This window comes from Toxotes jaculatrix, chromosome 6, assembly GCF_017976425.1.
Source record: "Toxotes jaculatrix isolate fToxJac2 chromosome 6, fToxJac2.pri, whole genome shotgun sequence".
Classification (NCBI taxonomy): Eukaryota; Metazoa; Chordata; class Actinopteri; family Toxotidae; genus Toxotes; species Toxotes jaculatrix.
Window position 1 is genome coordinate 10751663 of NC_054399.1, and position 20589 is coordinate 10772251.

Consider the following 20589-nt stretch of genomic DNA (forward strand, 5'->3'; position numbering starts at 1 on the left):
ACACATAATGAGAATATGCACTCCCTGAAATCAATTGAGGCGACTGATGTTTTCATTCCAAATGGTTTATGTAATGATTTCTATGATGCAGAGGGCTGCTCCTAATATCAGCAGCCAGGGGTGTTGGACACGCCACGCCCTCTGATTAGCATTCATTGACTGGAGCATTGTGGGCAAGTAATCTGTAATTATAGGCTTGGGATCTGCTTGATGTGTGAAATGACTCAACTGCATTGTCGAGTCAGGGAGCTGCACATTCAAAGGTAGGCATTATGGGAAGAAACACACTGAAAGAATGAGGTTAGAGCGAGAGGGTTGATGGACAGGGATAAACAGTTTAGTACATATGTTTGTTATAAATTGTACAGATTCTCCCTTTGAGTGAAAAAAAGAGCTGTGGGTTTGCTTGGTGCTTCATCCAGCTGCCAGTGTGTCGGCCAGTCAGCCAGTCTTTCCTCTCCTACCATAAAAACAGAGAATGGCTTCTATTGTAAGACACACAGAGAGAATGCTTATTATTTTTTGAAGGCGATTATAGCTTGTGTTGTTTTTTTTCTCCTCTGTCTCTGTGTCTGACAGAACGGCTAGTGTTCAAAGCATAACGACCTCGGCCATGTTTATACTTGAACGACTGTTGCAGCCTGCCTTTATAATGTTGGCTCCTCGATTTTCTGCCAGGTCTCACTGTCGGGAAAGTAATACAGGAAATGGCTCTCTTTGTGTCTCAGTCTCCGTCTCTACACACACACACACACACACACACACACACACACACACACACACACACACACACACACACACACACACACATTGCCTTAGAGTTTTGACTTTAACAAGTTGTACAGTATTCGCTTTGTTTTAATTGTTAGAATAAAACAACAATTTTAAGTAGCAAAAAGGAAAAACGTGGTGGCACTTAAGGTTGAGTTGTCCGGGTGTTTGAAGACTTGGAAAACTAAAAAGAAAAACTTCTTAAGACTTAAAAGTGCTCTTAAATTTAAGAAACTCTAGGTCTCTTAATTTGTTTAAAAGTAGGTCTTAGATGGCTGCAGTAAAGAGACAGAAGTGAGCACACACCTCTGGGGACATTTTGGACTGACTGTACAAAATATCATTGGTCATGATGAATTATACGTTAGCTGAAGCTATATGTATAATTCAAAAGTGGGTAATTTTAGCCTGTTATTTGCATTGGATGTGAACATGTGATAGGATGTTGCACAACTCTTTTTTTTTCTTTCTTTTTTCCCCACTTCCCACGCATTTCCATAGTCTGCACTTGTTAATTCTTCCTTGAAGAACTTTTTTACTTACTTTTTTTACTAAGTTGAACACTCTTGGATGAAAATTCTTTGAAATTTTATAAATACGGGCTTGGTTTCAGAGGCGAACAGCCCTGACCATTAAAAAAAAAAAAAGGCAAGTGATACAAAGGAGTGTGTACACTACGTCAAAGACCATGTTTGCATGTGTTTTTTTTTGTCCCCTTAGCTTCGGATAGGCCAGGGGAGCAGGTATGACGCTGTGCTCTGCGTCATGTGACAGGCACCAGTTTAGTCAAGAGCTGTGTGTCAAAGCAGGAGCCATTTCTAGAACATGATGCAATGGTTGTCTATCCCTGCAACGGTGTGTGTGTGTGTGTGTGTGCGTGCGTGCGTGCGTGCGTGCGTGCGTGCGTGTGTGTGTGCGTGCTATATACAGAGATGATATGTGTACACTTACTGTAAATGTTTGTGTGTGTGTGTGTGTGATATATATGTACTTGAGTGTGTGTCCCCACTCGAGGTGAGAGCCACAGTTCCACATTGCCACAGACTTGTTTTTAGTGTAGAGCAGCAAACTCTCCCAGACTTGAAGCTAGTGTTTTTCTCTGCTCTAGAGTAATATACAAATGTTTAAAAAAAAGTTAAAAAAAACTGTAATTTGTATAATAGCATTGGTAACAATAATGATAGCAGAGTTTTTAGTTTGTTTAATACAACTTTATTTTGTAGCTTAATATTATTATACAGTTGTCAGTGTATGCATGGCATGTTACAACCCTGCAGATGAGATGAACCTAGATGAGATAAAAGGATGTGAGATATGAACGTCAAGAAAGAGAAAAATGTTGTTTCCCTTGGGTGCCTGTGCAGTGCTACCCACCGGAACACATGCTGGGTGGTGGTGTGAGGAAACTATAGGATCTTTAATTAGGGCTTCTGTGGATAAAAACTCACAGTTAACACACTTAGATGCACACATAGACACAAGTGTGCGTGTGCACACCAAGACGCGAGTGCAGGGCGGAGGAACATTAGATGGAGCATTAAAGTTTATGTGTGAGTGGAAACTGTGGGGTTGTTTTTGTTGTGTTTTTACAGGGTTCTAGTTGCCTTAGGTAAGAGCCAGGGGAGAGCCTGCATTCCTCTGATCTCACACATGCTCCTTACAAGCAGGAAAACCATTGTGTGCACGTGTGTGCACATGCATGAGTGTGTGAGAACCAAGAAATGTCATGTTTAAATGAGCAGGATCCTTAAGTAGCTTGTTGGCTAACCAAAACAGCCTGGATGGTATATGAAATCTGACATTCATTGCCTAGCAGTTTTCTCTGTTTTATATATATATATGTGTGTGTGTGTGTCTGGCGTACTTACGTATTTCGTGTGCATGTGTGCACTGTTTATTTACAACTTTGTGCAGGTAGCCCTTCAGATGTTGAGGTCAGTACAGTAGCAGATTTTGTCAAGTGGACTTGACTTGTGGCTGCAATATTCTCAGCTGTTACAAGCTGTCACCAGTCACTGTAGCTTTGTTGCCTGATTGAATGTTGGTTGTTTGCTTTGCCTCGGGACAATAGTAGTGCAATAGCATATTTCAATCTAGGGTCATAGTTGGCCTTATGAATATATCTGCTTTGTGCTTCAGAGCACAGCACTAGAAACTTCCACCGATGCTGTTTTCTCAGGGCATCAGATCTTCTCCTTATATCATAAGTTAGCTTTTTTTCTATGTGGACATTTGTGTGAACTGAATCAGTTGAAATATCTCTGAGCAGTGAAATTCCTACCAGTCTTACACGTGCCTTTCTGCAGTTAATCCTGCACATGGAAAATAAGAAAAGGAAAATGATCACAGTTTCCTACTGGTGTTGAAGTATCAGATTGAACTTAGTTAAAAACACACTACTAGAAGGGAAGGGTAAGGTTGTCAAGTATGAGATCAGTGGGGTTTAAAGATCACTGGCACCTGCTGTAAAAGAGACAGACAAGATGTGTAACCATTGTGGATACAACCTGCAGACCCACATGTTTGCACAGCATGCATGCACTATATATTACTATATTTGCAGATGAGAAACCTAGAGTAGACACATATACAGGCAGATTGCTTGACAGAAAACAAGCACGCACGCAAGGCTAAGGAATAGATTATCAAATGTGAGGTAAAAAGAGAGAAAAGCACAGATAGAAAGGAAGTAAGGGTAATATTCACAGACGAGAGAATGAGGGAATGGGAACAAACAGTTGATCTCCTGTTTAGATAAGGCTCTATCTGTTGCTGAGGCTTGGCACACTGTGTTCAGCCTCACAGACACCAGCCAGCACTATGCTTGCACAACTCACGCACACAAAAACCTACACACACACACAAGCAGGATGAGAGAAAGCTTTACAGGTTAAAGATCACTCCGCCTGTGCCTACGTGCTTTGTTGTTTGTGGGATTGTTTTCAGGCACTCACACACACAGACGCACAGACAGAGTCGCAGTTTCACCTCAGTGACAAAAGCCACATAGGGAAAATGCCCTCTCTCCATTATACGTACCCCTTTCAGACTATCACAGTCACACAGGTTAAACCTCTGATGGTAGTCGATATAAATGGGTCAATGTGCGTCATCCAGCACGACTTTGTGACCCTCCTCCTGACCAGAGTTGAATACAGGTTGGACATCGCCCAGCTATGGTCAACAGGCTTCAGGAGTAGGGACAGGAATTTTTAAAAAATACATGAAACAAGCTTCCCAGGAGCAGCTAAGAGAGAGAGCGTGAGGAGAACAGAAAATGAAACTTCATGGTGTTTAAAATATGAAATGTATACATTTCTTTGGATTTCTCAGGAACTGCAGCTTTATTTCCATGTAAGTATAGTTGTAGGCATGAGTCTCTGTGAGTGGTGTACACCAGAGATAAACCTGTGACACCAGTGTGAATGGGTGAAAAAACAAGGTAAATTGAAGACATTGTATGTTATGAAAGAGTTGTTAAATGATAGGTTTGGATTTTTTCAAGTCTGTTAAAACAATAGTCACATGCCATGTCTACATTGAGACAGTTACAGGTCACTTAAATAATTTCTCCTGTCCTAAGAAGGAGAGAAGAAAGAAGGCTTGCAACATCCCATAAAACTACAAATTTATTGTTTTTGCACTTGGTGTTTTTGTGTAGATTAAACAAGCAAAATATAACATGCTAACTTGTGAAGTCTAGAGTCACTGGCAGGACGTTTTTTACCTTTGGACAGAGCCAGGCTAGCTGTTTGTCCTGCTTTCAGTATTTAGGCAAAGCTAAGCTAATGGTTTCCTGTCCGTACCTTCATATTTAACAGCTAGACGTGAGAGGAGTGTCGGTGTTATCATCTAACCTGACAAGAAAGCAAACAAACATATTTCCCAAAATGTTGATCCGTTCCTTTAATATCAGTACTGTATGCTCACGTTGTTGTTCCAGCTGTTATTCAAGGACGCCTTGGAAATGGAAATTGTCTTCAGTGTTGTTTCCATTAGTGTTTTATTTCTCATACTATCAAATGAAAGTGGACAGTCAGTGTGGATAAGATGAGGGCCAGATGAGGAGGCCAGGAGGGGAAGAGGAGGGATTGAGCAAAGCAAAATAAACAGAGCAAAACAAACATGGTGGGGCGTTTTCAAGTGTGGCTCCCAGGTACACACACAGACACACACTCCAAAACCACACACGCACACACACACTCACACTTTTGCCAGAGTGGCGAGTGGCCAAGCGAGAGGAGGCTAAAGAGAGAAAGAAAATGACAGTATTAAGGATGGAGGCGCTCAGTGAAGCGTGGTGTTGGCCTGTGCCCACAACCAAACAAAAACACTTCGCTGTCCCAGCCTCTTAATTGGGGTGTAAAAGTCTCTCTGCTCAGGCTGCTTCCATACACACTTCTTTCTCGATATCATCATCTCTTCTATCTTTCTTTGGTTGAGTTTTTGCAGTTGTTTCTAATGAGAGTTAAATGAAAGAGTTTTCCTGAAGCTGTTCTTAATTAGCCATTTAGTGCTCAGTGACACAGGGAACCCAAGAACATAAACACAAAGGGACAGCCTGACTGAGTGCGGGAGCGTTACTCTTTCTCTAAATGGCTCATTTATAATCTATTATGAGACATCACTGATTTTGTATTGCTTTAAACTGAAAGAATATGACCAAAATTACCAGATTTCTGATTCAGACCTTTTTTTCATTAATTGTAATTGTAAGGACTGTGTGTCAGTTTTAAGTAGAACATTATTTAATGTTATGTAATACAAGGGTTTTATATCAGTTTTTGCTGCTTTGGTCAGTACCAAAAAGTACTGAGGTTCCATACTGAGCCATAGTTTTAAAGTTCTGCCATGATTAAAAACATTTCTAAAGTGGTAACATCTTGCCAGCATTTATCTACAGCCATAAGACAGAACAGATAAAGAGCTGGTCTTTAACAGTTGTTCAGGATTATTACTGTAGTCTATATGTTGTAACACAAGCACAAACACACACACACTCCCATGCACACTCACTAATTCTCTTTCCCGCTGGTGATCAACAGTTATGACAGGTACAGTAAATGCCCATCACGTGGGCATTTTTGCACATTTGTCTCACTCAAAATGCAACTAGCTAATCGCAGCCTGGAGGCCTGGGGCCACTTGAACTTTGACCGAAATGTTTTTCCACTGAGAGCTTGAAACGTTATCCTTTGCTGTCTTCTCCCTCGCTACAGTTAACATGACTGCCTGGAAATGGGAGCTTGTTTTACAGTTAACTAAATAACTTATACACTGTGAGAGGAAAACAAAGAACTGAACATGTACTACACAATTGGGGTAATATAGTGTTTGTGTAACATGTCATTTTAAAAACATACGGGAAGGTGTCTAGCTTGTGATCCTGTATGCTTGTAGGACCTTAGTCAAAATGAGGTCACACCAGAATAAGGGTTTAGGGCTGCGTGATTACAGCTAAAACGAATGTTCAACTGTTGTTACAGGCTTTATAATCATAATTATAGATAATGTTGTCACACTAAGTAGATTTATAAATACAGCTCCTGATTTTGCAGCACATTTCAGGAAGGTTTCTTTCCCAAAGCAAAAAAGTTAATCTTCTGTCTTCTTTCTGTACCTTCAAATGGAAAAAAATTTAAGAGAAGTGCCTGTATATGAATTGTTTCCAATTTACTTCTCCGTTCCAGTTCCCGAGCAAAGTGAATTGCAACTGATGTGATCCTGATAGTGATACACTCTCTCACACAGGAGAGAGAGAGAGCTGCGTACATTTGTTCTCATCTTCCTCTCACTTATTGCTCTAGACACGGGAAAGCTCTTCTTTGATGCTGTCCATTTATGATAGTTAAAGCTTTTCTGTGGTGGCTTGTCTTATATCAACACACACACACACACACATACACACACACACGCCCGCACTCACTCACACACTGGTGTTTGAATTACCATGAATATCTTATAAGGGACGAGGAGTGAGGGGAAGAGACAAAAACTGAAGGAGAGGGGATGAGAAGAAGGGTGAAAGGATAGAAACCGACAGATGGAGAGGGAGAGGTAGTAATTGTGCTCTTGTGTTTTCCTTCCTGGCAGCTTGCATCCTTGTTAACAAATCCAAATTAACTTTGATAAGCTGGCATCAGTTATGTACATGCGTGTGTGTGTGTGTGTGCGAGTGTGCATGTGCTTCCCTCTACTTGCTCCATTCGCGCAGCAAGTGCAGTAGCAGGCAGGCAGTGCTAGCCGTGCGCCCCAGGGGATCTGGAAAAGTCTCTCTCCTCTCTCCTCCAGCTCATCAATGGACTGGCACTCCCACATCCTGCTCTACACACAGTGTAATAGTGCACATTCAGATAGACACATGCACAACAAATACACACTTGCACCGAGAGCCAAGTGGAGCACAAACGTACGCACGACGCTAAGTGGAGCATGCTGACACTGCTGCCCACTATTCTGACCAGGGATTGGCTGTTAGTAGAAATGTTAGTAGCCTATAGTGTGGAGAGGATGGGGGCTTCTGAGGATACCAACATGCTGGAACAAGATGTATGGCTACTGTTACTGCACTGTGTTTTTTTCCCCAAAGTGTCAAGAGGGCGTGAGGCATTGCTTATACGTTGATGCCTCCTTATTCTCCTTATTGCATTTTTATTGAAAACATATTTTAGATTTTTAAACTCAGGACAAGTAGATATTGAGAGGGAAACTGATATTCCTTCCTAATGAGGATAATAGTTTGATTCCCTTTGTGCATGTGCGGTTTGATGTGTGTTTCTCTCTGTGAGAATTTGTGTGTGAGCTGCAGAGGAAAGCATGTTGGCAGGCGAGTGGTTGTTACAGCCTGAGCTGTGTGAAAGGACTTCCTCATTACTTCCTGCCTTTGTCCAAAGCACTTCCTACTGCCGAGCTGTACAACTGGGCCCTGGGGGTGTGGGGGGCGGTATTATTTACATGTGAGGGAAAATGAAAGGAAAGAAAACTTAGATGAATAGTTCACAGCTCTCCAGATCTGCATCCCTTTAACAAAAATTGCCAAACTGACAGTGCTGCTAATGTTTATTTCATTAATCCTTTTGCAAGCCTCCCGCAAATTCAAATCCCCAGGCTGTATACCAGTGTATCAGAAATTAGACTGCAGGCGGCTGAGACGACAGGTGAGCTGTAAGGATTGCATAAAGTGTTTGTGTGTGAGGGAAGAAAATAACACATCCCTCCCTCTGATCGAGTGAAGGGGATTGTTTTCAGGTGTTTGGCCAGATCAGATGACTGTCTGCTTCCAGCTCTGACATCAGCCCCACACACTTACACACACACATACACCAGTGAAAACACAGTCTGATCAACAGTAGCCCCAAGTCCTAGTATTGTGCCAACATGGTTCAGTGGTGACTTATCGACTACTAAGTAACTTGAGTGTAAGATGCACCTGTGAAGATGGCAGAGAATTATCAGAAACCTGGATAAGGAGTTTCCATGCTAAAGTGTCCTGGTTTCTGTTGTAGTACTCCAGCCAACATCAACATGTCCAGGTTTTTTAAAACTGGGGTAAGGGCCTGCTTATCCAGGTTTCTGAAACCAGGATTTGATGTTTACACGTGCAACACATTTGGGATATTCCAAAAACCAGGATACTTGTGCACACGTAAACGAAGGTGACCCTATTTTTCAGTCTTAGAAAACAGTGTTAGCAGTACGGTAGCACGGTAATAGAACCTTAAATTACAATAAATAGGTCTTGTTGAACTTCTTGTTAAATAACCATAGATTGTTATTCAATACTGGAGACAAAAACTTCCATTGTTTTCTGTTAGGCATAGGGAGTTGTGAAACAGCTTATCCAAATCTTCAGAACCTAAAGTCTGCCACTGTTTCATAAATTAGATACTATAGCATTTCACCAGTCCCAGCAGTTGGCATAGAGATTTTCAAACTTTTATGAGTGAAGGAAATAATAAAGTGAATGATTATAAAGCTTATGAGAACAGTCCTTCCATAAACACATAACACATGCAGCCCAGTCAGAGCAGATATAGTCCCTACCAGTACATCATTAACTCAGTCTAAAGGGAGCAACACTGCTCCGTCATTGGAGTAGGGAAGTTCTGTGTATGTTCATGCATACATGATCTGAGAACTTCATGTTAGGGGCTTAACATAGTCTGTAACTGCAGCTACTAGTATGTACTGTATTTGGAATATGTGATGTTTATGCTCCATCAAATATTTGGAATTTCATGGGTGACTTTGAGCTCGGCTAAAGGGGTCGGAAGGGATGTTTGCAGATTCAAAATTCTCAAGAATTTTTGTTGTTACATCACCTTCTTGGGAAAGCGATTTTTCCCACAGGTTGAGAAGTGTATTCATGGTGATGTGTGGGCTGTGGAGTTCATGCTCATCTGGCACCTCAGACTTTCCAAATTATTATTGTGCTTCCATTTATTATTTATTTCCTGTTGTTTTGATCTCACACACTGGTTTGCTCTAAAAACAGAAAAAACAGCTATTACTGGAGAGGCACGTGTACCAAAGGAAGCCCTCAAAAGACAGTGCTGGAAATCAGCATTGTAATTTCTAAACTTGCTTTTCCTGAACTGAACTTGTTTATCCTCATATGACCTCCCCATCCTAGAAGTTGCATCCAAAGCCGACTCTTTCCACGTAGTTCTGTACAGAACCAGCTCATTCACTTCACTGAATGTCATGCCCTTGGCTTTCAAGAAATGGCTCTTTTCCTTGAAACATTTAACAGGTCCCTCTCTGCTAAAAAACTAAACATAAACACAGTACCCTTCAGGCAGTCCAGGGTAGCACTTGAACTCATACATATAGACACAAATTCCAGGGGGGCTCACAAAGACAGGAAGTGCCAGTATGGGACGTGAACAGGTGTGTGTGTTCATAGTGTTCTTGTCTAGCAGCAGGGACTAAACTACTTCTTTTTTTCTCTGCTTCATTTCTATTTTGTTTTGTCTAGGATAATGTAAATTAAACACTGTAAATTTCTGTCAGCTAGATGCTCAGTAGTCTGTCATGACGTTTTGACGAGTGTCAATTTTTATTCATCTTTTGATGTCTCTCCAACAGCACCGCCCTGAGCAGTCTTTGGCATTAAATGTTGTAGTAAGATATCTGATAAGGAAATCTAATATCTCATCTAATAAGGAAAAGGTATCATGAGACAGATAATCAGAGAAGCCATTTCCATTTGAATGCCACTGTTTTGTTGTATGGCTCAGTGGCTGTGTCACCCCTACGCTGCGGGCATCAGAACAGAGATTGGCATTAGCTCCAAATTGCAAAACAGGTACTTTCCCCTGACCTGCAATCTGTACTACTTGTTTCATTTGTGTTGTGACTCGTAGCATTACTCAGAAGCTTGTAGAAGAAATCTGTAGAATCTCTAGTGGAAGAAATCTGATAAGAAAGGTTTACACAGAAACAGAAAAATGGATGACGTGGATAACATTCACGTATGAGTGAATGTAACTTGAATAGCTAGATAAATCTTGGTGCCAACACTGTATGTGTTTATGTTTAAAGATATGACACAGGATATTAAGATTTTAACCCTGGTTTGAGTAATGAGCTAGGGCACAAGGTCAGAGGATGATGTCGTGAATGTTGAAACCAACAGCTTTAAGTTTTATCTCAGGTCACGCTTCCACAAAATGAGGCGATTACTGAATTTGTAGACCATGTTTGATCATCTTAAAACAAAAGGTTACTTCTTTTGCTGAATATTCATCTGTTTTTTTTCTCTTTTTCATCAGTTGTTTCTTCAGCTGAACACCTGGCCCCATTCCCAGTGTTGCCCTTACAATACTGTAGATTTGTTTTATTCTGCCTCTCCGCTTGTCTGTCCTGATCATACCATAAGTATCCCATAGTATAAAAGTGATGTTGTAAAAATATTAGGCCTATAAACTCCCTTGGCTGCTCATGCCATCTCCACTCTCTTCCAAACAGCTTGAGTGGTAATATATATTTGCAAGACAGATATAAAAATGCCATGATAATCCTTCTCTCTTTGCCTAAATGCATCCCGTGATGATACCAGAGTGGTGACAGAGTTATAAGACTGCAGTAAAAATGGCTGTTACTGTTCCACGGTCATCTTCATCTCTCCTGCAGCGCAGCGTCTGTATTGAACCTAAGTAGAAAATTACAGCACAGGACAAGACTGCAGTCATGCTCATAGTATGTATTCCCTGCTCTTCCTCCTCTCCTCGCTACACTTTTTGTGGCCCCCGCTGCCCTCATGAGGAATGAATGCAGTTAATAATTTTACCGACATGGATGGGGATGTCTAGTCGTCTAGCCATGGGTGGAAAAACCTGGAAAAGTGTCTGACGCCGCTAAAACAGTGTGATGAAAAAAAGAATAAATGGTTTTTTCCTGTCTTTTTCTCTTTCTCTCTCCATGTCCCTTCCCTGCTTCTGTTGCTCCACCTTGTGAAAGATCCTCCTTCTGCACTCCCTCCCTTCTCCTTTTTTTTCTCCCTCTGTCCCTCTGTTCCTTTTCTTTGTGCACTCTCTCTCTCCCTCTCTCCCCCTCTTCCTTCCCCTTCCATGCTGTGGTATGCAGACATGCAGGAATTTCTGGGCCTCAAAATGATAGACCAAACTTGTCAGCCCTGGCTCCTGTTTCCAAAGATGGCCGCCTTGGCAGTGTGTGTGCCTGTGATTGGTGCATGTCTGAGTTACTCCCCATGTGATTGGTCATAACATGTTTGTCCAAAGCTCGTGTTGTTGGCAAAAGTGTGAATTTCAGTTTTTTGTTTGTATAAGAACACTGTCCTTCTGTAATTTGTGACTGCTTAGTGACTGCATCTCTTCCTTTCCTCAGATTTCCCTCCTGCGCAGTTTTGTGAGTGGCTTCAGAAACATTTGTGTTATTGCATGCCGCTGTCTTTTTTACTATGTGAATGGGGGGGGTGTGTCGTTCTGAGCTCCCCACCCACCTTAGTAAAATGGTAAAGTGTAAAAGAAAGAAATGCATTTACAGCACAAGATGAAGACCATTGCGGAGAGAAGGGCTGCAGCTAACAATTACTATTATTATGCATTAATGTGCCTGTTACTTTCCTAATTCATTTGTTGATAATTTGATTTTAAATGCCGGAAAATAGTGAAAAATGCCTGTCATCATTTCCAAAAGGCCCAAGGCAGTGCAAAACCCAAAGACATTCAATTAACTGTCATGTAAGAAAACAAAGGAGCACAAAATTCTAACAATTGAGAATCTGGAAACAGGTTGTATTTGGCATTTTTACACAAATAGATGAACTGAGAACTGTGCATTGATGATTCCCTGTAGGAATCTATCTCTATCATGTATACAAAAATAATAAGTAATACATGAAAGGCACCCAGTAGTACAATTATACTATACTACAGTTATACTGGTTTTAGTTTATTATACTAGTTGTTCCTGGTGTCGACCACACAACAGTGGCAGCAATGCATATATACAGTTCTTGTGGTGCCACAGAACACTTTCTCAGCCCCTCATAAATGTTCAATGGAACTGAGGTCAGGTGACTGTGGAGGAAAGTCCATGACAGTTAGGACTCACTGGTCTTGTTTGATCTTCAAATAGTTCTTGTAAAACTTTGAGGTGTGTCTGGGGTAATTATCATGCTGCTGTATGAATCCTTCTCCACAAAGATGCAAACCAAAGGGTACAGCATGTCTCTGGAGTGTGGTCAGGGTGTAGCAAAACACCCCTATTTGAATATTCCCACCACCAAGTTTCACAATGGGTTTGATACACTGTGGTATCATTCTCTCTCTTGTTCCTCTCCTTTCATACACCCTTCTGTTACCGTTAGGCTGATATTTTCTTAGCCCACCCCAAGTATTTGTCCTTGTTTTCAGAAGCAGTTTAGAAACCCAGAGACCATAACAACACAGCTTTCTATGGACAGTACTTTCACTGATTGGAGTCTTGCGTTCTTTATTTAACAAATTTTGTATCTGTGTTGAAGATGCTCTTCTATCTCTCAGGGAACTAAGTTTGGTGTGTTGATCCTCTGATAATGTGCCCAATTTTAGAGTTCTACACTGACTGAGAAAGCCTCTCTTCACTTAGAATAACTATTTGAATTCTGACACTTAATTCTGATGCGATTTTTCCCACTATCACACTACAACTTAGTGAGCAATGACCTGCTGTAAATAAAGGCACAGCTTTATTTATAACAGGTGAACACTGGCTGCAAGTCGAGTTACTTGAATGAGACTCGGATGAGTAGATTAAATCCACCTGAGTGTCATCTGAATGCATGCTTCAATAAACAGGATGCAACTCAAGGACATCTGATTTTTGTACAACGGACTTAAGTTGGCCAGTGCCCCAATTTTGCTTAAATTTGATTGCTGACCCAGAAATAGAGCAGAATCTTAAATATTTCGTCTTCATTTTACATGACGTAACTTAATCTTTCAAAATCCTCGAACTGATTATTTCCAAAATAAATATATACAGATATTCAATGTGTAATAGAAAGATTTTCTACATAAATATACAGATACGTACATATTTAGAGTTTAGAATTAGAATTATGTGTGTGCATATGTATGTATGTATTTATGTAACATTCAGCCCCACAACATTAAAACCAGCAACTGATTTTTGTATTGTATATTGAAGATGACACTGACTAGGACCCATAGCTTGTCCTTAATATAGACTATGAGCTAATGAGGTAGCCTCTTACGAGTCGTGTGTTTGTGTGTGTATCACCAGGCAGAATGACGTCCAGCCCAGCTAATATTTAGCATGCCTTGGCTGTTGCCTCCTCTCTCCAATGTCTGGTGCTCAGGGCCTTGTGATGGCATTGTTGCAACTAAAAAAGGTTCTGCTCCAGTGCTCCTGCTCGCAGCCTGTCAGCCAGACATACTGCACTCTGCTATCTGTTCTACACACACGGCATAGATGACTCTCCCAGCTATGTTTTGCTGGTATTTTGGATGAACTACGGTGCACCTGTGTTTCTCTCTGTGTACTGTGTATACCCATATATCATCTGACTACTCCTTGTGCGATTCGTATCTTGACGGAGATAGAGTGGAATGAGAATTTTTTGTTTTATTTATTTATTTATTTATTGCATGAGGAATTTTGTTGTCATGTGCTGTCGGTTTTCCTCTTTTAGTTTGCCTGTGTGTTCTCTACCAACATCTGACCTACACAATGCAAAATTTAGGTTAATAAGATCAACTAGACCCACAATATTTTTGGTATGTGGACAGAAAGCATGTGACCAACTGTAATTTATATCAGTCATGAGGGAGGGGCAGTGGACATTAGCAGACTCACAACAACAACAACAACACCATTCCCTTTGCTAATCCAGTACACAAACCACCATTTTGGAACTGCTGTTTCCACTCAGTGTTGCTGCTTCTGAAAAAAGAAGCCAAGGAAAAAAAACACTCCCAAGTGAATCCTTCTTTAATGGCAAGATTTAGTTTTTATACTTTAACTTCTTGTTGGTTCGTGTTGGATTTGGAAGATGAGTGAGAAACCTAGAAAACGGTTTGGTTTCTGACATGTCTTATAACAAATGGCTTTGCATGTCACCCACAAAAAATGTAAGCCCCCAGGAGTAATGCTGGTGTATGTCCCCCTTATCGCCCACCATCTCTCTTCCTGCCGCCTGGCTCGACCAATCCAGACAGAGTGCTGAAGCAGAGGGGCGCCCCTCTGGTCAATTCCACTAAACTAATTGGTTGCAAGGGCTTTTGGGTAGAAGGCAGTCTGGGAGCAGAGGTGAATATCTGTATGTGAGCATGCCTGTGCAGACATGTGCGCATGGAGGTACGCCTGGAGTTGGGTCCTATTTAGTGTGTTTGTGTGTTTATCCCTCAGTTCCTCCCAGAGCAGGAATGGAAACACCAAGGGAGCAACTGGGCAGGGCTCTCATTAGTGGAAGTGCGATGCTTGCTGGAGGGGTTAACAGTATATCAGAGAGTGGGAGAGAGGTCAGCATTAACAGAAAGATGTGGCAGGGATGGGACCACAAAAAATATAGTTACTGATGTTTGTTGTTCGCCTCCAGTCCAGTTTATCATGCACACCATGCTAATTCTAATGCATCCAAAACAACTCCTTTATGAAGCTTAGTATATTTCATTTTTGTTTAGACTTTATCGGTGAAGTGTTGATTCAACTCCATGGTAATTTTGGAGGCTATTTGTGGTGTTTCTATTGAAAGACGTTTCCGAAAAAATGCCTTACACCCTCATTCAGGCAGAGAAAATGACCATAGAGTTGAATATATTACCGAATCAGTGGACTGATGTTGGAATGAATGGATCAGTAATTGAATGTGGGAGTGGATGTTTGAATCAAAGTATAAACATCCAGCAGTTTTCTTCTGAACAACTCAGCCTGTCCTTTTTTCCGTTTTCTTAGTGTTGTTCAAAGTCAGTAACTCGGATGTGTGTGTGTGGTTGCCTCTGTATGTGTGACCCCCTCTGAAGACTGGATAGCAGTGATGGAGGGAGGGATGCAGAGATGCAGAGAACAGCTTGGATGACAAACTCAGCTCCCCGTTCTCTTTGACGGGACATATGTCTGTAGGAGGGACTGTCTGGCGCTCCATAAGTCCATACTGTGGACAGTACGTGCATGTGTAGATTGAGACAGATGCTCCAGTCTCATCGTCTCATGTGTACCACTGACAGAGATAAATGTGCCAATAGCACTTTCCTGGACTGCAGAAAAATAGCTGTGGTCGTGCATTGCACTTCTCGCCTGTGCTAGCTGATTGGATGACCGTATTGCCCCCTGTTGCTTATTGGCCAAGCTTTTAAGATCTTTTTCTGTGATTGCTGACAGCGGTTTGATTAATAATAATAATAATACATCAAATTTGTATAGCGCTTTTCTGGGTGCTCAAAGACGCTGGACAATGGAAAGACGCTCTGGTCTTATTTTATTTTATTTTATTTTATTTTATTTTTTATTTTTATTTTTTTTTAATTTTACGTAGTATTTGTCACATTGGAGATTTGCTTAAATTTGACTTTTTTGTATCCTTTTGTTTTCATTATATTTATTGGCTTGTTCTCAATCTTATAGCTGACTTCATAAATTAAACTTAATCAGATAGAGATGGTAATGAGTTGTCAATGATCAATTAATTATTGTTAAGAGTTTGATCAATCTAGAGTATATTAACAATAGGTAAAGTTTGTAGATTATTTAAGCATCCTAAGGCCATCAATTTCCTGTGTTAGTTTCTTCAAAGGTTGGACCATTGCTAATTATTGATCATTCATGTGGCTGCCAATCATTTAATGAAACTCCTTCAAAATTTGCATCCCCAGTTCCATTTTAGGTGATTAATTTATTCAGTCCTGGTTCAAGTCCCAGTTCAGGGTGTTTATTCATGTCCAACACCAGAGTGAAAATAGCTGATCTACTGTGCAAGTTACCACATGAAAACACAGTAATGGTAGTAGTAGTTTGATTTCCTCCTTTTTCAGTCATAATATTTGCTCTACACACCAATGTCAACAGGTCCCCTAGTGAACACTTCCTTTTTCCGGAAGTCGAACATGGCCGCTGATAGCATCAATCACCAATACCTGTTTACTGTCTCCTGTTAACTGCTCTCCCCCTGACCGCCCAGACTCTCCATTTTGCACTAATTTAATTTAGTCCTCATTCTACTTTTTAAAATCCTATTACAAAGACACACACACACACACAGCTGTTTACCTCTGCCCATCCAGTGTTCTGAGGCAGAGATCACATCTGTTATACAGTGGTGTTGTGGTGGCGAAGCAAGTATCATATTTAGAAGCTGGCCGCAAAAACGTGGGTTTGCTGCACAGTTAAAAAAAAACCCCATTGAGCAGTTTCTTCTTGCCTGTTTGTTATTTTGTGATTTCAGCAAGTAAAAACAGTTAGAGGATAAACATGGCTCACATACTGTCTTCACCAGGTTTTCTCATTAATCAAGCAAATGTGAGATATATAGGAACCCACCTGTTACAGTGTGACTGTGCACGTGTGTTAAAGCTGCTGTTCCATAAATGGCTCCCTACTCATCACACATGAATGCTTCTTTTTTTTTTTTTTTTAATATATATTCTCCCTCACAAATAACAGCCATACAGTAACCAGCTGAGCTGTAGGGAGCATGTTTTTTTTTCTGAGCTGCGTTCATAATGTGTGCTTTGGCAGCATCCAGTGCTAAAATTCTTGCACTGTCTGTTGTCATTTGCTAGATGTGTATAAATCAGTGCTGGACGTCTTCGTGTTCATCTGCCTTGGGTTAGTTGCGTGATGTTACACATAAATGTACCCTTTACTAAATCAGGCAAACACACATATTCATTTACGATGCTGGCCTTCCTGTACATAGTGTACTTGTAAACACTGGTGTGTTGGCTCAACTTTCCCTCTTATTCCATGATGTTTGTGTCATGAAAGTACCACCATTAAAGTTTTCAATGTGAGAGCAAAACACAAATCAATGCTTGCTCCTGACATTTGCCGTTACAGAGGCCGTGCCAAGCTGCACTGGTTTCTCACTATAAATTCTCAATAATTTCTCAGTTAAGGAATTTTGGAATAATAGATAGCTTATCTCACAGTGCCTTTGGGGCTGCATAAAGCATTTGTCACAACCCCTTCACACCAACAGTAAAACTGTTTTTTCCTGGCCTGTTTTGTTGGTGTGATTTTGAGAGTAGCTTTGGTGAGCATCACAGGTTATCTCAGGGCACTCAGAAATGAACTCTTATTCAGCAACACACCAGCCAGGGTTTGTTAGAGACAGAAATATTTAAATATATAGATATAAATATACAGATATTTAAATTGCAATGCTGAATTTAAGGAACATTTTTATTTACTTTTTGTCATTTACATCTTTGTTGTTTATACCTGTTGTATTTGCAGCAGCAGGGTAAAGCTTGCCACGAGACACAGGTAGTGTCTGTCAGTTTGTCTTTCTTCCTGTTTAGCTCTGGCGGCTGTGTTTCAGTGAAAGGCTTTTTTCTTTGTGTGCCACTCACCCAATCCCCTTGCTGCCTGCCTCCTTGAGGGGCCTCTGTTGACAACACCTGCGCCCCCAAGGATAAGCAGGGCCTCTTCAATCCCCTGACACCCTTTTCCCCTTCCTAATGTATGTGTTGTGTTCCTTATTCTTTTGTCCTATACCCTGGTGTACATGTATTATGTATGTGCATACATGCATACACACATATGGCCACATGATACAAATGGGTAGTCCTTTATGGTTAGACCCTTCTTCTCTAGCAGTCACCCCGCTGTGTAGATCCCTCAGCTGGGGTTTGTTTTTCAGTCAGGCCCCTAAAGGGACACCATGCCTGAGTCTGGCATGTATCTGAGGCTGGCCGAGGACTCAGCTCTTCTCTACTTTCTGCCTCGAATGTCCACATTATGCCCAACCTGCAGCCGTAATAGCTCGTGAATGTTCAGAGTCAGTCCCTCATCCACTGTAGTACCGACTGCCAGAGACATAATGGGTGCAAGTATGCTTCAGACGCCAAGACAAGAATTTCCAAACTTGTTGCTGTCTGATGGAACCAGCAATATTTTTTTTTTTGTTTGTTTAATTGCTGTTTTTGTCAAATTTGGACTATACACATCAAGGTAGAAGATCAAGTCAATTATAGCTACAAGGCCTTGAGTGCAACTTTTTGTTTTAGATCACTGTTCAGTACAGCAGGCAGCAATATGTTATTATGTCTCAGCAGAAGAGATTATAGGTTTGTATTTCTGATATATCTGAATTCTTGGAAATAGTTTGTACACCACGTGCACTGTTGTTTGGTTTGTAAGAGGCAAACATGTTTTGAGTAGAGCTGCAGATTTTATTGTCTTGAGATCTGAAAAGCGCATGTACATGCTATCCCTCAGGAACTGGAATCTGCAGAGAGAGGATTTAAATATTTTGATTCTGTAATACTGTTAATTCTACATTACAATTTTAATAGCACTGAACAAGGAAGGACCACTGATTCATTCTTTCAGTTATCTTCTGTATCCTTAGTAGTTTCTAATAAGAGCTACTCAAAGCGTTATATCTTATATATTTCTTAATGATCAGAACAGACCATTCAAGTGTTTCTTTAACTTTGGATGACATGGAGCCAGATACAGATGAATGTTGGTTCCATCACTGCTGCGCTTAAGGACAGAGTTTATAAACAGCCTTAGTTGCTTTTGCTTCATATGTGAAATCCAAGATAAAATGAAATAAAATGTTGTGCATGTGCAGAGGCTCTCTTTCTTTTCTCCTCTGGGGCTTAAAGTGAAAAAACAGCTCCTCCTTCTTACTCATAGTCTCACACTTGGCAGCTTTGCAGACAGAAACATGCAGTGAAAGATAGAGAAGTGAGAAACTGAGCTTGGCACTAATGTTGAGTTAAACCTACTAAATTACTGTCAAATCCTTTTAAAGTTCTTATACTGAGTCTTTTAAATTCATCCAGTGTTGTCGTTAAATTAGTGTTGGGTATCAAAATGCTGATATACAGCTTTCATCATGAAAGAAAGAATGATCATGTTTGGGTTTATTTGTGTCAAAGCTCAGTTATTATTGTATGTATTGTATGTAATGCAGGTGAGAGCTTCATGTGCTGATGAGAAAGTCAAACCTGGAAAACACTAAGTTAACATAGATTTCTAGACAGTTATTAATACAATCACGCCTTATATGTAAGCAGCTAATAAAATGTATACTTTAAATATATAACTGAGGAATATTATTTTAGAATGTGAATTGCAACTGAAATTTAACTCCTATTTCTAATGGCCCTCCTTAGGTAAATGATGTGTCCACTGTTTAATCTTGTTTTTGAGGAGACGCCCCACGAATTCCTATACCAGGAGAGAAAAACAAGCCTGGGGAAGGGGTGTTTGTCAAAGCGAACTGATCAGAGTGAGTGAGGGATAGAAGGACAGAAACGGAGAACTCTTTACCCCGGACTATTGAATCCATGCTGTGTGTCATTTTGCTAATTGTGTTCCACGTAGGGCCACATGCCTGCACCCTCCGCTGTTTCTCTGTCTTTTATGTGTCGTTCTCAGTCTTGTCCCCCCCGCCCCTTCCATCAGACACTCACTTCTCCTGGGCATCTGTATCACTGCATTTGGTTGCGGATTGCACTCTGTTTTCACATGTTTGTTGCGACTTGCAGCAGTCTACATCCATGCATCTCATATATAATGCTTGTGATTGGCACGTGAATGCATGCTCATGCACACACAGCAACACACGCACATAATCTCCCTTCATTTCTCTGCAGTTAATAGTGTGTGCTTATGCCAAATCTCTTTAGTCTGGCAGTTATTGGAACTAAGATTTTAATTGGGGGAGGTTTTAGAGCAGGCCTCGCTGCATTAGCATTACAACAGGGGCATGTTTGAGGGGAGGACTATCAGGCAGACAGTGAGCCATCAGTCTAAGGAGCAGACATACCAGTCAAAAAAAGAACAGAGATGACAATGTAAATGTATGGTATGTATACTATTTCTGCATAGTCTAGACAAGGAAGTGATGTTTCATGAGGGATTTGTGGACTCTTCAAATACTTCATCACACACTTTTCTGCCTGAAATACCTTCTGCTGTTGATGTGAGGTCTTCGTATGATTGATTGAATCATGTCAGCACCTGTTGAATGGTTTTGGATTAGAATTTGTTCAAAAATGGAGTCAATTCGGAAACATCCACATCCACCTGCTGCTTTGTTCTGCAGCTCCTGAGCTGTCCAGAACACAACACTGCCTAAATAGCTAATTTCAGAGGTTATAGTCTTACTTTGCTCAA

General features: G+C 40.8%; 1 protein-coding gene across 2 annotated transcripts in view; it reads left to right on the forward strand.

The window, feature by feature from the left end:
• insrb (insulin receptor b) overlaps positions 1 to 20589 on the forward strand; it is a 77892-nt gene that overhangs the window by 22871 nt on the left and 34432 nt on the right. The window contains exon 1 of one of the 2 annotated variants that reach the window (XM_041041032.1): positions 4037 to 4125. The exons of the other annotated variant lie outside the window; for it this stretch is intronic. The gene's annotated coding sequence lies outside the window, so the exon portion shown is untranslated. Of the gene's footprint in view, positions 1 to 4036; positions 4126 to 20589 lie in introns of those variants that run through there. 2 annotated transcript variants of the gene reach the window in all.